This window comes from Sarcophilus harrisii, chromosome X (assembly GCF_902635505.1).
Source record: "Sarcophilus harrisii chromosome X, mSarHar1.11, whole genome shotgun sequence".
Classification (NCBI taxonomy): Eukaryota; Metazoa; Chordata; class Mammalia; order Dasyuromorphia; family Dasyuridae; genus Sarcophilus; species Sarcophilus harrisii.
The window spans coordinates 17,202,289-17,220,093 of NC_045432.1; positions in this window are offsets into that span (position 1 = coordinate 17,202,289).

Genomic DNA, 17,805 nt, shown 5'->3' on the forward strand with positions numbered 1-17,805 from the left:
AAAGGCAGGTGAGCTGGGAAACAATTCCTTGGAATTTCTGGGAAAACAGTGGGTCTGAGTGGGGGGTGGGAAAAAAAAAAAAAAAAAAAGAGCAGGAAAGGATAGTCCAGGCTGGGAACACCTGATTTAAGATTCTTAGATCTTATTTAGGTGAATATTGGAGAATTTAATTATTTTAATATTTATAATTATTTAATAATTTAAATTATTTTGACACCTTGCATGCATTATGGTATAGGGGAAGATACTAGAGCCCACCTGTGGCTTTGACTTAAATGATGTCACTTTGTGAGAAATGCTGAAAAATTGAGTTTCCACAGTGTTGCAAGCTTTGAGGTAGTGTGGGATTGGGATAGTGGGTACCAGTGACCAAGAGGTTTTCAGAATGTGAGAGGTTAAGGAAGATTAAGATTCACAAAACAATTTAGTGATCACTAGAAGCCTTGAATAAACAAGAAATTGGGGGGGGCGCCTAGGAAGGCACAGGTGGATTCAGCCAGAGTCTCGTAGTTTTGAGAAAACTACAAACTTAAGATAATAGCCCATCCAGCTCAAACTAGTTGGGTCAATGACTTGACCAAATCACTACTGCCCTTGTTTAATAGGTTAATTGAATATTAAACAACACACCCCAGAGGAGTAGTTTTCCCCCCCATTTTTGAAAATGGGATGTATAATGATATTCATATTAAGGGGAAATGTGAAGTGGGTGTATTAGAAAGACTGTAACCCTGATAAAATGGACCAATCCATTCTCTGAAGGGTGGGGCTGTGCCACACAAGCAAGTATAAAGGTTCCCACACGTCTGTACTCAATGCTCCCTCTTCCCAAAGAGGAGTGAGCCCCACTTCTGGCCAGAATTTACTTAAAATTCTTCTTTAGTAAATTTTCATTGATATCTGATTTTCAGTGTCAAGAGTGTTATTTTTAATACTTAAGTTTCATTTTCTTAGTTAAACAATTATTTCCTTAAATGACATAAATTAAATTAACCCAACTTCCTACCTATAAACCATGAAACACCTTAGTTGGCAGATGGAAAAAAAGAATACCAGCTAGGCACAGCTTGTTGCCTGTCAATAATTTAAGTTATCTGAAGCTCGCTATAAACTTCTTAAGACTCATTTTTTTGTCTGGAAAATGGGGGTGATAATGCTTGCATTAGCTGTTGTGGGCCTGACACATTGCAGAAGTGCCTCGAAACACTTGTTAATTTAATTTGGTCGATTTATTTAATATTTTCCCCCATTTATACTCAAAAGAATTTTTAATTTTTGAGTTCTAGGTTCTCTCCCTTATCCTCACCCATAATCAAGAAACCATATGTGAAGCTTTGCAAAACATTTCTGTAAAAATCAAGTTGTTTAAGAAAACAGATTTCCCACTGTAATGAAGTTAAAAACCCTCTAGAAAACTTAAGTTGAGCGAGTGCTGTATTGAAACACAACTGGTTCCTTCTCTGGATATGGCAGAGTTACACTTCTTAATTTATGCCTGCCCCACCCTGCAGCAATTAATCATGTTCTGACCCAAAAGTTCTTCCTAGACCCCTTTCAAATCCTTCCAAGCCCCTTTCCAAATACCCCTTTAAAGGACCTTCTCCGAGATCAGCATACTGAACGCTTAGCAACAGGTCCCCTTTCTCTCTTACTAACTTAAAACCTGGTTTCAGAATCTGGGAGCCAAGTAGAGAAGGCTATCGCAGGTAAGAGGCGAGGTCTTGTTATTATAAGCAATAACCGGATACCTATTCTAGGTTATCCAAGGCTATTTAGCCTCTTCACCTTGATTAAAAAGGCAAATAGTCTTCTTGGAATCCTGTAGGACTCAGCCTGGCCACACCAAAGCATCTAATGCAGTCAGTTCCCATGAATATTATGGTGGGCGTTTCACACACTGACTATTAAAAGACCATCTTAATTGTTTTATAAACCCATATGTTGTTTATCTAATTAACAAGGGAAAGATAAAGTAATTGCTAGTAAATAACTTAAGCAGTTACCTTTGGGAAGAATATTGTTTCTTCTAATGACACAATTATAAGAAAGTCAGGCTGGACTGGTAGGTAAATAGAGGGAAACGAACACCTTAGATTCCATTTCATCGTCTGCACAAACAATGAAAATATTAACTATTTTTAACTCCTGCCACTTAGCCCCGGCTTAAGTCCAGGTTGTAAATGAAGAAGAGGTTCTGAAATCTTATGTCCGATTTGCAAATGGAAATGAAGCTTTCTTGGGAGAATAAAACTGGGGTCTTCACTAAGTGACCATCAGGGGAGGGGGTTGGGGTAGAGGTAAGGGACGAGGAAGTGGGTTGGTTTCTGGGTCTCTAGCCCACTGCATGCTTGACAGAGTTGCTGCTTAATTAATATTTGTTGAACAGAATGAAATTGTTGAACTGAGATAAAAGTCAATTCTCATAATTTGGATACAAAGTTTGTTAAAACTTTTCTGGAGTTAAAAATCAGAATTAGATTCATGGCAATCTGCACTCACCAAAGTTACCTGATTAATTGTTGAATTCTCCATTCTATTCTGTTGTATATTTGTGGAATATGGAAATCAAGGTTAACATGTGTATTTATTAACTAACCAAAGCTTTGTAGAAAATGGAAAATTTCAGCAATAAAATAATTATGTTTCATATACACATGATTGCAAAATTAATTCACTTATCATTTAGTTTCAAGGCGGGGAATCCTGATCTCAATTTTTACTCCGTGTTTGTTTTTATTTTTGCCTCTCAGTAGTGCCTCCCCCTACTTCAATTTTTTTTTAAGTTTTATTCTTCTTTGGATTTTAAATAAACAGAATGCTTTCTTACTTGGGTACAATTTACCAAATCTGCATTTACTTTAATAACTGACTCTCATTGGTGTGGGTGGGCATTGCCTCTTCACCAAGAGCCTTCCCATAATTCTGAAGGCCTCTTCCTCCGAGACTGCTAGCACTAGAGCTAGTCTATCTTTCTATCCTCCCTCCCCCAGGCCATAATTTCTCTGCTCAGACATCCTGGTTGTTTAAGACTTCACAGAGAAGAAATTGTAAATTAGACTCTAATCATTTGGAAAATATTCTGAAATTATTTTAGTGTGCTAGCATATTATTTTAAGTATATAAATACTGTTAATGCATCTAGTGATGAGAGAAAGGAGGGGAAAAATCCTAAAGAGATTGCATTTTTAAAAATAATTTCTTCAGACAATTTTGAAACTACTGGATTTATCTGGAGTTAAATACTAAATTAGTATAATTCAATTAGGGTAGTATATTCCTGTTTACTTATTTAGTTTTTTTTTTTTTTGGGGGGGGGGTTAATCTGGATTTGGTGTTGGCAAAATTATTTCTTACTTTAAAATTCATTCATTCCTTCAAAAAGCCTTAATTAAACAACTGATGGGGTAGGGATGGAAAATGGTCCCAGCCCTCAAGTAGTTCATTGTCTACTGGGAGGGGAACAAAAATATAAATAGATGAGTAGATGGGGAATAATTTCCATGAGTTGGCAGGAGCCACTAGGGAGAGAGGAATATGTTAAACACACTGAACACTCCTTAACAAGACCTGGTAGTATTAAAGATCAGACAGGAGTTCTAAGGCCAAAATTAAACAGTCCATCTTTCATTATTCTATATCCTACTCCATTTTTATTCCTTTTATATAGGAAAACCCTCAAAACAAAACAGAAGAATTGGAAACGTTGTGCCACAGTTCCCTCCTAATTGTCCTGCTTCAGCTTCCCTTAATTGTTCTGCCTCAATCCCCCTGATCATTAGGACTGATAATTTAGGGCTAGTTACTCTGAGGTTGTAAATTGTAAATGTGTAAACTCAAGATAATGGGGGTTCAGACTTCCTGGCTCCCAATTCCTCCTAAATCATCAGAATATCCAGTACCTCCCCCGAGCCTGTCAGAATTGGATTGATGGTCTGTTCCCCAGCTCAGCACTCTGGGTCCACCCCTGCCTCGGTCTACCCTGGTAGCTTGGAGCCACGGGTATATATATTTCATAGGAACCACACATTCCCTGCTGCATGCTTTAAGACATCAGCCCTGGGGGCAACATGCCCCCAGCACAATCTCTCCAAATAAAATATTAAAAACCCTAATTTCTATCTTGCCTCAGCTTCTCAGGTATTACAGAAAATCCAGACTCACTGTAATCAGAGACAAGATAGGTGTTTGCCCAGCAAACAGACAAAAGAAATTTCCTCGGACAGTGCACAGTATGCTTCTTCCCCTGCTTCTCAGAGAGCTATGGACTCTGAGATTTCACAGGATTCTAAGCAAGAAATGGACATTGAAGAGGATAAAAGCTATTAACAGGTAGGATGGTGATGAGCGGACATCTGGAAACTGAACAAAACTCGACTTGGAAAAATAGTTTTTTTTATTTTCTTTTCATTGGAAGATCTCTATAGCTGAGAGGAGGGGAATAAAGAACCAAAGAAAATTCACTTTCTCTCCTATCAGGAAACTAAATCTGGTGCTTTGGTTAGTTAATAAATACACATGTTAACCTTGATTTTTTTTAAACTAAAGAAATAAGTTTTGACTTTTAAGTTATGCTAAAATTGATTTTACAATGATAAAGCATACTTCCAAGTAAATTGCCACAACCAGATTACCAAATTCTTGATTTAATTAAAAAAAAAAAAACCCCCACAGAATATGTAGCTTTACAGCTTTAATTAGACTTTCTGTATTGATGCCTTTCACCATAGGAGATTCCTTGTTTTCCAGGACTCGAATCCAAGTCACCTGGATGTCACTTTTAAAAAGTTTGTTTTTTTTTTTTATACTTTTATCTAAAAGTCTTGCAGCACCTGTCTTAAACCTGGTTAAACTTGGAATCGTTTCAGATACTTGCCTGTTAATCCTGTCCTTTGTCGGTAAAATACTCTGGTTAAGATGCTGCCTTAGACTCTGTTGGTAATCTTCCAATAAGTATTTGACAAGAAACTGTGATAAAGGGTGACAGAACATTGAGGAGAAACCATCACACAAGTTACCAAAACTAATCCCAAATATACTTGAAGTAGCAGGTTGAATTTGAGACAGAGACCCACACAGACCCGATAATTGTGGTTTTATGTTTATTGTTTATATTGTATACATACTTATTGACTGTCAAAAAAAAAAATTCAACAGAACTACAACAACCTGCCAAGTGTCTTTTTTAAATAGACAAATATGTCTATAAAACAAATAGAATTGCTAGATTGACTCAACTGGAAGCTTCCACCGTGTTCTGTTTTCATTTTGTCAGAATTTACAAAATCTCCAGAGTTCTTTGACTGTGACCAGGCTCAGCCAAGTTCGAGCTAAGGATTGAATTTTTACTAGTTCTGGGGTATTGCTTCAGTGGGGAATTTGTATTTGTATTTGCCCAATACTAGTCCTTCAGGTCACTTTATGCAGATATGTGAAAATGGGTTTAGCCTATCAGCTTTCCAGGAGAATGTTAATTGGTGGGAGGTTGGGGGGGAGGGGGGGAAGGAGATTTTACCTGAGCAAGACTAAAGGTGATTATTGAGAAAGTGGCCCACTGGGGCAAATGGAAGCTATAATTCTGGAAACCATCTGATAAGTAAGTGGTCAGTATGTTTAGAAAGAGAAAGGTGAAGAACAGAACTGAAAGTGAGGCGGTCCCCTACCCCCACCACTTTCTCCAGCAGCTACCTAGGTTGTATTGATTGATTTGTGGCAAGAGCCTTTGGCTAGTCTTTGGTTGCCCTTGACCTGCCTGTGTCAACAGTGCCCTCCCCACCACAATTTGCAATTAGAGGCTTCTGGAAGTAGGCTTCTGTCTCTAAGACAGAAGAAAAGATTAATGAGAAAGAAAGGTTAGCCACGAACTAACTAATTGTACCTCCTTAGGTCCCATTCCTTAGAAAAATGAGAAGGTTAGGCTTCCTTAAGCTAGCCTAGCGTACTAGTCCTTAAATGCTAAATCCTAGTATTTCTAACAAATGATCTTAAAGTCTATGTTTCTAAAATGACTTACCTGAGATCTGGCTGGAGAAAAATGGGATAGACCCAGATAGAAGCAGGCCAACCCACCTGATCCTTGAGTGAAGGGGTGAACAAACAGGGACCTTTAAGAGAGACAGCAACTTCAGGTCACAGAATGAATTTGCCAGTTGAAAAGGACTTTATGTTGGAATACACGGGAGCCACCTGACAGTGGCTGCTGGAGATCCAACCCAGAATGGATCTCCTCTCGTGACATGATGATACCAGGAGGCTGAGAGGAAGCTGCTGTTCTCTCACCTCTTTCTGCTTCCTTCTGCCTCCAATTTATCTCATTCCCAGTCTGCAACACCTGTGTCAGCAAAGGCTGTCCTGCAACCCCTTCAGATGCTATGATCCACAGCTGTGGAGGCTCTCGGAGAATTGACCTGTCCCTTAACAATCAATGTAGTGTTCTGGTTGGTTTTTTGGGGGTCTCTGGACCAGGCTTCATTTCAGCAGAGTAATCACCACAAGATTAGCCAGGGATAAATCCAAATCCTTTATTGTCTCCTTCACAGTCTTGTCTCCTTGCCTGGGGCCTGGGACAGCTTTGTGGAGGTCCTTCAGAATGTGTCTTGGTTTCTGTGGGGGAGACAGGAGGACCACCACGGTCTCTATCCTGAAATCTGTCTCAGTCCAAGGGCTTGTGTTCCAGCCTCCAGCCACCACAAAGGTTGGAGATGGAATGAATGTCTCTCATTGGCTCTGAGAGCTTGAACTCCTGCCTCCAGTCCTCTGTCTTCTCTGAGTCTGACCCTAGCTGTTTGTCCCAGTTTATATGCTTTATTATAATTAGATCATTTACAGTATACTGAGTATAAACCAATCATTATATCACTAGGGAACCATTATTTGTGGTAAGATTAAATCAATCATACTGAACTAGAGAACCATTAAACACCATGCTAAACTAGATAACCATTGTCTCCTCAATTCCACTGAATTAGCCCTGTAAGAATCCTTGTTTCAAGTACAGAGTTCTGGCCTATTACAACTATATAGTATAATCTGAAAGGAACTCTATCTTAAAGAGATCATCCAGTCTCTTTTATAATTAACAGGAAACCCATTCTACATTTGAAATTATTTTTATATTTGTTGTTAGGAAGTTTTTTCCTGAAGTCGAGAATCAATTTGCCTCTTTGCAACTTTCATTGCCCCAAACAGAACAAGTCAATTCCTATTCCTCATGAAGATACTTTAGGTACTTGAAGACAATCATTTTGTTTCCTCTCCCTGTCTTATTTAAACTAAACATCCCTGTTTTTTTTCCAATTAGTCCTCATATGACCGTGGCTAAAGGCTCTTCATCATGGTTGGCCTCCCTAGTTGGATTGGAGAATCCAGTTTATCAATGCCTTGTGGTGCCCAGATCTAAAGATAATACTTCAGCCGTGGTTTGACCAGGTCAGAGTGCCCAGGGAACTGTTAACCCCTCATTCCTGGAAACTGCTTCTATGAATATAGTCCAAGATTTCAACAGCTTTTCTGATCACCATATAGTTTCCTGTCAGCCTGAGAAACTCAGCATCCTGGTATTAGACTATGTCTAGAGATAACTAATTGATATAATGGATAGGATGGTATAGTCTGCAATCAGGAAGACCTACATTCAAATCTAGCCTCAGCTGTGTGACCTGAGCACTCGTAAATGTGCCTGACACATAGGAGGCACTATTATTAATAAATACGCATTCCTTCCCTCTCTCCTCTGATTTTGTGGGTGGGAGGTAAGGTCCTTTGGATACCAGCCCAGGGGTAGAAATCACAATCCTGGCATTGGAAGCTTTTAATTAAAATTAGCCACTCTGCTTTTAGTTGAATGATCAGTCATAAAAGATAGGAAGATGGATGGGTAGAAGTATATACAGATGTGGGTAAGATATCTAAGCTAGGGTTGAAGTGATTGGGAGAAGGAGGCAAGTTCTGATGAGTGAGAAGGCTCTAGAATCAGTGAGCCCTGATTGAGAACAGTAGCTTTGAGAGAATCGACTGGAAGAATTTTTAAAAGACCCAGTTTATTTTCTTCAATCTAGTCCACTTCGTCTTAGACAAGAGGTGGCCAAGATTCCATTTGATTGACTGTAGTTGTTCAAACACTGACTGGGAGGGTGCACTGCAAGAGATGAGACAGGAGACATCCCCTCTCCTTCCACCTCATGGTGTGCTTCAACACTGGAATCCTCTGGGTCTGTTACTCCTGAAATGAAGTTCTGATTCTGCAAGTAAGAGTTAGGATAGCTTGGATTAAAGAGAACTGAGAAGGGGGAGCATTAAAATCCCTCTGGGTCTACTAAGATTCCCAAGGGGGAGTGGGCAACACAGTGGGCAATTTGGAAAATGATGATGGGTCGTTTGGAGCTGTTCCATCTTATCTCCTTAGGTTTCCTCATGGGGATCAGGCCTTGAAGTTTAAAGCAGTATTCATATTTATTACATGCCGAGTTATGGGACCGTGCTAAGAGGGAATACCGAGGCACAATAAGTTTTCTGCCACATTGCAGAAACGCCCTTTAGAGCAAGGAGCATCGATTTGTTATCGTGGGAACGAGTGTAAGCCGAGGGTCACAGCCAGTGGCTACGTAAACAGGGATGCCTTGACAGGGCCTTTTGCCCGTGATCAAGTTGCTGAATTACTGGATTGGCTTTCCTCCCATTGGCAGATACCATGCATATGCAATGCCCACAGACTGCTTATATCCAATTTATATCAACAAGGCTATAGGGCATAATAAATTGGAGCTCTTGTCACACCCTATGAGTCTCCCACCTCATTCATCTCGCCTCATATGCCATGAGCTCTTAAAAGACAACCACAATTACAGGGAGTTCAGGGGGCTAGAAATTACTTGAGAGCTCAGCCCCATTTGACAGATGAAGAAACCAAACTAAATCAGAGAGATTTAATGATTTCTCTAGTGCCATCCAATTCTTAATGATAGAGCTAAGACTAGATCCCAAGTCTTCCAATCAGCAGTCCAGAATCCCTCATTCCCCAACGGTTTATTCAAAATTTCTTTTTTGGTTGTGATCCAGCCCAGAGTCTCCCTGACCCTCCATCAGAACCCATGGGGTTATCCAATCCTAGCCTCCTATATGTACTGTCTTTGAAGGGAGTTGTATCACTTATTTCAAAGGTCATAATTGGTTTTAGGCTGAAAATAAAATCTGTATGTTATTCTTAGGGGAAAAAAAAGTTTGTGAGCTGATTATTGAATTAAAGCAATTCTGAAATCGGTGTGTGTGCATTGCTCCTGGAGATAGCCTCTGGTTAATGTTTATGGCTCGCAAATAGCATGAGAATTGGGGGTGGGGGAAGAGAGAGAAAGACTGTGGGACTCTCAATTGTCAATAGAAATGTAGGCTAGTGGAATCTGGATTTTAATGAAGGCACTTCTATCACACAAGAACATTTCCCCATTTCAGCATATCCAAAATCAGGCAAAACGTAAGCTACTGGAGGGCAGGAACTAGTTTTCATTTTGTCTTGTATTTCTAGTACTCTGCCCAGTTGTTAGCATGTGGTAGACACTTAATGAATGTTGGCTATTTTGAATTGGGAGTCTTAAAGATTTCTTAATCTACTGCTGGGGAGATGGTTGGAGTAGGTATGATACAGCAGAAGGGTAGTCTTGCTGTCATTACAGGTGACAGGTTTGAATCCTTTCTCTAGCACTTATTGCCTCTCTAGTTTTAGATGACTTTATTTATTTGTGATCTTTATGATTTAATTTTCAGAAGGGAAGAAATTGAAGTCAATTGGGGAGTCACCACTAAACCAAAATTCCCACCGAGTTGGGATCTTGACAAAGACTTTATGGAACTTCAGGCTAGATGTGGGGAAAATTCCAGCGCCTCACTTAGTTCTCCATCAGATCCATAAGCATTTATGTTGAACACAAATAGAGGGCTCAGAACTGGTTTTAATTTTCCCAATCTGGGTGGGGAAGATCCCAAAGTCATCCATTTCCGAGCCCACGTTTCAGCTGTGTTATTAATAATGTATGAATCCTGCCCACGATCCAAGCATTTTTTATTTGTTTGCCTCCAGGCTATTTAATGTTGAATCAACATGTGTGACCTTTACAACACAGCTCTGGTCTTGTTTTTAACTATTTTATCAGGAGATCCAACTTGAAAACGATTATCATTTAGCAGAAAGACAAACAGCAGAGCACATTTCTGTTAGCAGCACATTAATGATTGGGAGAATTGCCCCCAATTTCTGTATGGCAGTGTGTGGTTATTCCTCTGGGTCATGTTCTTATAGCTCAAACGATCCAGTCCATTGGTCTTTGATATTCAAAGCCCTTGCTCACTTTATAGGATATTGATTTCAGTGCACCATGTACTTTGACCCCATAAACAGCCTCACTTTCAGGGACTGCCAGCTCTGGGGGGAGGATTTTTGATGAAGAATAATTGCCTAAGACCAAAAGAGGTTAATTTTTATGGTCTCTCCAACTCAGGAAAGTGATAACTATTTCTGGTGGGAAAAGAGGAAATCATTTCTGATAGACTAAGTAATTGATAGAATGAGTCCAAAAGGATCTATTCCTTTCAAAACCATGATTCAAGTGCTTTCTTAGCTTCACAGCTGTGAATAGTCATTTTGATTAATCTGGAGGGTGGGGAGGGAGGAGGAGAGAGTTTTATTCAAGGAAATGGACTTAGATTTGAGGAAATGCAACACAGATTCAGAGGCAGTCTTTAGAACTTGAAGGGCCTAAATAATGGGAGAGACCCCAACTTTCCTCATTTTACAGATGAGGAAACAGACTCAGGGAAGAGAGCTAACTTTGAAAAGCCAGAAATAGAATGGAGATCTTATGCTCCAAAGTAAATGCTTTCCCCGATGTTTCTCCTTCTGGGAAATAAGAACCCTTTGGGCAGATACAAGTTCCAACTGCGCTGTCATATGTCAGCATGCCGAGAGTGTACCTTTCCTACAAAATTGAACAATGAGACTTTATAGACACAATGGATCTGGGCTGGGCCTGGGTGGGGATGACATTGAATGGGAAAGTGGAGAAAACAGCCTGACAGTCATCCAGATGCTTGAAATCTTCTAATTAAAATTTACAGATGTTTGATCAGGTGTTGTCATGTAGCCATAACTTCCTCTACTCAAAGAGTTTCCTTTTTTGCTTTTTCTCTCTCCCTTGCTTATAACATGTTCATTTCTGAAGCACTTTTAACATGTCCCTTTATTCATTTATTTAGCCCACAAGCATTTACCACTTGTGCCAAGCCTATGCAAAGACCAAAAAAAGCTTATACCCTCTTGGGTGAAATAGACAGATGTCTGGGAAGAGGACTTTGGTGGGAAGAAGCCTTTGAAGGAAGCTAGAGATGATGTCAGAAGCAAGGAGGGAACGAATTCCTGGCATAGAGAGGGCAGACAGTTAGTTCCAAGGCAAAGAAGTGAAAGGGGGAAAGTCAAATATGGCAAGCCTGGCTGCAACCTAGCATATGAGAAAGAATAATGTACAATGAACCTGGAGAGATAACCTGGAATTATATTGAAAAGGATTCTGAACACCAGAGAAATTTTTATTTTGCCCCTGTGCGAAACTGGAAACCAGTGGTACTTCTCCAGCATGTATATGATAAGATTAGTAAGAAGGGGGAAAGACTAGAATAAAGTACAATGGATTATAAAGCTATCACAATAGTGCAGGAGAGAAGTGCTGAGGACATAGGATGATGACTAAATAGAGAGTTGTAGTGGAGAGAGAGGTACAGATATGAATGAAGAGGTAAACTCCACAAGATTTGGCAAATGATTGGATATCGGTGTGCTCTCCTAAAGATTTAACTCGAGTGAATGAAAAATACAAGCTAACCTTATTGATGAAAACTTTGAAGAGGAAATCTTCTGAGATGCATAGATGACTTGCTTTTCTTAGCGTGCTCCACTTGAAATCAGAAAAAAATGAGAAGCATTTCTGACCTTGTGAAATGACTTATGTCTCTCAAGTTCAAATTCCTCTTCTATAAAATGGAAGTGAAATAGCTACTACTTCATAGGATTGTTGAGAGGATCAATTAATGTGTTGGAAGGTTTTGAAAGTTTAAAAGACATAGTTCTCTATGCAAATTTAAAAGATATCTCTATAGAGACATCTATCTATCTATAAGACGTATTGATGTGGTTAGTGGCAGTGCAGAGAGTTGTGAGAATCCCCTCTAGTCAACACAGGTCCAAAGTAAAAGAATTCACAAAAGTCTGATTAGCAAAAGGGAAGTTTATTGTTGGCTGAGAAGTCAGCTTTGCTAGGCAGACAGACTTCTGAGTGGCAAGAGGTCCTGGCAGAGAAATAGAGGTTCTCATGTAATGCCAGAGAAACTGAGGCAAGATAGAGGTTAGAGAGTTTTTAATATTTTATTTGAAAGGGAGAGATTTACTGGGACCAAATGGATCCATGGTTTGGTCCCAGGGCTGAATGAGACTATCGTCTCCAAGAATCCATTGAGTTCTCAATGACATTTATATACAGTAGCTAAACAAAGGCAGGGGGTGGAGTCCAAACTCTGATGAGTGGGAATCTCCAGGCAGGCACCATGAATCTGGTTCTGACAGGTTGGGAGGATAGGAGCATAAATTCTAACAAACTGGGAGTTAAGGAATTGTCCAATTTAGAGCCAGAAAGTCTGGGCTTAATTTAACTTAATTTAATCTTTTCATATAATTTGATCATTACTGTCATCAACAAATACTGGTATTTAAATATATGAACCTGTGATGTAATCAGTGTTGGGAATTTGAGATGTAGAAATTTTCTCTGCAGATACAGATTAACAACTTGTTTGAAATTAAAAGAGTTTTCTGGGATATTGAGACACCAAGTAACCTGCAATTGGATGCTAAGCCAGAATGTGTCTGTCAGCAGTGACTCCAAAGGGAAGCTGTTTGTCCACTGCTTGATGCTACCTCTCAACATAAGAAAATAATCACCATGCAAACTAAAACAAAAAACAAAACAAACAAAAAACGAAACAAAAAAGTAAATAATTTTGTAGGTCTTGAATTTCCATTACTCACTGACTCTACCTACCCCCAATACTTTGTGAACAGAACAGCATCTACGATGTCCTTATTTTCCTTATCCTTTCTGAGTTTCTTTACCACATGTATAACATTAACTTTTTGTTGTTACTGTTTTTATTATATTGTGGTTATTATCTGCATAGCTCATTTAGCCTTGCTTTCTTTTGTTTGGGTTGCTTTGTATATATTGGGAAATGTAATAGTTCACTATAAATATACCAAGATATATTCTTGCCGTTCCCAAATTGAGAGACATCTCATTTATTTTCAGAATTTTGCCGTTACAAACAGTATTGCTTGAAATATTTTGTTACAGATAGATGCTTTTCATGGGGGGAGGGCAGAATTGGAAGCAATAGGTAGGTCAGATTAAAGGATATTCATGTTTTTGTAATGTGGTATAAATCCATATTTATATCCAAAGATTAAAAATATTGAATAATATATTTTTAATATAAAATCAAGGATATCTCTCCCGAAAGAATTTTTCCCCTTCTTGGACATAAGCATGAATATTGTTTCTTACCACAATGAATATTTCACTTTTTAGAAATGATCATCAGTCTTTTGGCATCCTAAATTCCCTAATATAACAATAGCTTGCATTAACAGAGGTTCAGTGTTCAGGATTGTATAGATGCTAACACCTAGAAAACACCTAGAATAGTGTGTACCATAATTTAAGAAGTTACCATAAATTAAGAAGGACTTTGATAAACTGGAGAGCATTTTGAATGGGATCACCTGAATAATTAAAGACCTTGAGACTACCATTTGAAAGAACTAAGATTGTTTGGCCTAAAGAAGAGAAGACTGGGAGTAAGGGTAGGGAGATCATTGTTATCTTTAGTATTTAAAGGGCTGTCAAGTTCAAGAATTCTCTCTGCTGAAGATTAGAGGGCAGAATTAGAAGCACTGGGTGGAATTTTCAAAAAGGCAAATTTAATCAGAAAAAGATTCCTAAAGATTAATGTTAAAAGTCTTGCCTCAGGAGATAGTTGACTCCTCACTAATGGTCTTCAATCAGAGGTTAGATGACCACTTATTTATTGTGTAGGTGGCAGAAAGGGATGAGGTTTTTTTGTTTTAATTTACTTTTAATGTTATTTATTTCTATTTTTTGTTTTTATATCAAAATCACTTTCAGATATCCTCCCTTTTCCCCTCCTCTCTTGATTCATAGAATGAACCTTCTTGGAACAAAGGAAAAACATTTTAGTAAAATCAACACAGCAACTACATTTGACCACATCTGTTAGGGGTATGAGACATTCCAAATTCATAGTTCTCTACCTTTTCAGTGAAAAGTTTATTTCCTTATCCTTTCTCTGGGGTCAAGATTTGGACCCTGGGTTTATGAAGATTATTTCAGCTAAATGAAGGGACCTATCAACTAGAAAAGCTTTTAGTGTCTGCTTGTCAACAGAATGTATGTTGGTCAGTTAGGGAACAGCATAAACTAATTCAAGAAGGGTCATCACATTATTGGTTAAAGAGTAATGAATTTGTTTTGGTTAAAACAACTCCTGAAGACTATTAAGTCACAGAAGGATTGTCATCAGTACCAGTAATTTAGGTACCAATTAGTAATTAGGAGTAGACATTCTAATCCAGTCAGTGAATAAAATTATAAGCATAAAGGGACTTTAAGACTGAGAATCTTAAAAAAAAATTTCCATCACCAATCCACTAGTATTAAGTTCTACATACAAAAAGGCAATTTTAGAGAAAAAGTTGTTTTTAAAATGAAATGAAATATCAATGAGAAGCATCATAGAATGGTTGATGGGAAATAGGCTTCAATCATGAAGGGATGAATTCAAATCCAGCTCTTGGGACATAACCTCCTTGTCACAGGCAAGGCATTATTGCTCAACCTGTCCTTGTTCCAGGTCATGCTTAAAGGCTGACCTGCATGATTCTTAGACTAGAAATTTTCTACCTATAAAATTCCCAGCCTGAATCACCTTCCTCCTCACTCCCCCAGGTCAACATACAGCATCTCCATTAATTAATTTAATTAGGGTATCAAATATTGAGGAAATGAATATTGGAAAATTTTTCTGTCTTAAAGAAAAGGTTTGTTTTCAAATTATATTTTAAAACAATAACAACAACAAACCCCAACAACCTGCTTGGTTGTATTATGAGCATAGACTTAGAATTAAATGAATTAGAGATGATTTAGTCCAGTGATTGTCAAATTTTTTGGCTTTATGAATCTTTTACGTTTTAAAAAATCATCAAGCTTGCCCCCAGAAACTTCTGTTTATATTCTATCTATTAATTATATCTGTTAATTAAATCTATCAGTAGTTATCTTTATATTATTAGGGGCAGCCACATGGCTAGGTAAGTGCAATGGATAGGTTACCACAGGAGGGAAGGAGTTTAAATCTAGCCCCAGATATGTAGTAACTGTGTGATCCTGGACAAGTCACTTAATCCTTTTTGCCTAAATTTTATCATCTGTAAAATGGGAGTATGCTAGGAAAGGAAATGGCAAAGCACTCCAATATCTTTGCCGAGAAAATCTGAAATAGGGTCATGAATTGATGGCATGACTGAAAATAACTGAATTATAGCAATATTTATTGATATTTACTATATTGAAAATCAAAACATTTTAGTATTATCATAAAAACAGTTTTGATTTCATAGATTCCTTGAAACAGACAGAGACAACCTGGACTAAAACTTTTGAGAACTGCTGATGTTGTCCAAATCCTTTATTTGTCAGAAAAGAAAACTGAAGGGAAAAGTTACTTGTTCAAGGTTCAGTAGGTACCTAGGCAGCAAGGATGCCATTAGAATCAAAAGGTCCTTAATGAGTCTCAGTTTGACTGAGGCTGTACCCATTTAGTAATTAAGGCTAGGTAGCAATTGAAGCAAAGAATCAACTCTTTTTATGTCATGGTATACCCATTGCAATATAATACATTTTCAAGGAGCATATAAAGTCGTAAAAGATCACATGAAGAAGAAATCACTTCTAGCTGAAAGAATCCAGAATGGCTTCATGAAGAGTATGACATTCAAGTCAATTCTTGAATCAGCTAGTTGGTACAGTGGTTAGAGATGGAAAGGGTCTGGAATCAGGAAGACTAAGTTTCCTGAACTGTAAAAATAGGGAAAATTTTCTTCCAGGGTTGTTGTGAAGATCAAATGAGATAATATTTATAAAGTGCCTCATATGTATTAGATGTTTAATAAGTTCTTGTTCCCTTCCTCCAAAGGAAGGGCTAGCGGTCAACTGGTCAAGATGGGAGGACACTTCGGGCATAAGGATCATCAGTAGGCAGAGGTGGTTGTTGTTTATCCTTCTTTCTTGAAGAAGACCATGACATCAGGAAGGTGATGCCCTGGCGTGCAAGTGAATTGGATTTAAGGCAGACTCAGAACACAGCATCATATAGTGGACAGTGAATGGGAGATATCAGGATACAGGAAACGAGAGATCTAATTCCAGTTCTGTCTCTAATCAGCTCAGCTATGTGAGCTTGTAAATGATGTTTCATTTCTCTTGAGTCTCACCCTTATCTGCAAAATTTATCAATTGGCCCAAGTCTTGCATGGTCCGTATCACTTGATTGTATTAATATTCTTCATCAGTAAGTAACATAGAGACAACACTGCTAAGAAAAGAACAATAACTGATCTTTATATGGAGCCATAGTTTACCTTATCTTGTATAAACTTCACAACAACCTTGAAGGTAGATGCCACAATGGGTGGGTACCCATTTTACAGATGAAGAAACTGGGACTCAAAGAGGCTAAAAGCATTGTCGTGGTCCAACAGTTAGTAAGTGCCAGAGGTTTAATCCGAACAGCCATCTTCCTGACTTTTTAGTCCAACATCTACCCACATATCACACTGCCTCTAAACATTTAATAACTTTAAGATTGGTAATATTATTATTGCTCTTATGATCATCCACTCTGGCAAATGGAAACTGAAAATGAAATGCTTTAAAACATTTGTTGAAGTTTTTCATTAAAAGCACAGAATCAAACTTAGGGAAAGAGGGCTAAATTGTGTTTATTTAACAGTGACTGAAAGTCGTATTTTTCCTTAGCTGCCTATGGAATCTGAATTACTACAGACTTGCCATTATTTGCAAATTATATTGGACTACTTGAATAAATGTTTAAAAAAATGGATGCTGACTGCTAGTTTAAAGGGACAGAGGAAATGGTTTCTTAGACAACTGCCAGCCACTTATTGATTTAATGGTAGGTAAGTAGAGAGAGCGAGAGGATTGTGATGATGCATAGAGCTGTTGATGACTTAATTGAAGGTAAAAATTTTAGCTTCAATTACTTGATCTCGTTATGTTTTTCAGAATCATCCATGTACCATTTTTAATGAAGCAGCTGTCCCTTTTTATCATATTATCTCAGACAGCAGGAAAAAAACGTCTTGCTAATTAGCTTTTGATTAGCTTTTGTCAACCTATTTTTTTACAATCTGCTATTCAGGTTTATCTTGCTTTTGTGACTCTGAACTTGTCTTATTAAATTTATCAAGTCCAATTTTTTTTTGTTTTAAATAAAATTATTTTCAATAAGTTTGAAAAAATTTTTCAGTTTTAGCTGAAATTTTATTACATATATACATATTATTCCCAGGTTTCATTTTGGCCACGAGGGGACCCAAGATCTGTGGCAGTTGTGACGGTGGAGCATAATGTTCTCCAGAGATGGAAAGTCTTCTATCATCTGAGGACCAGCCTA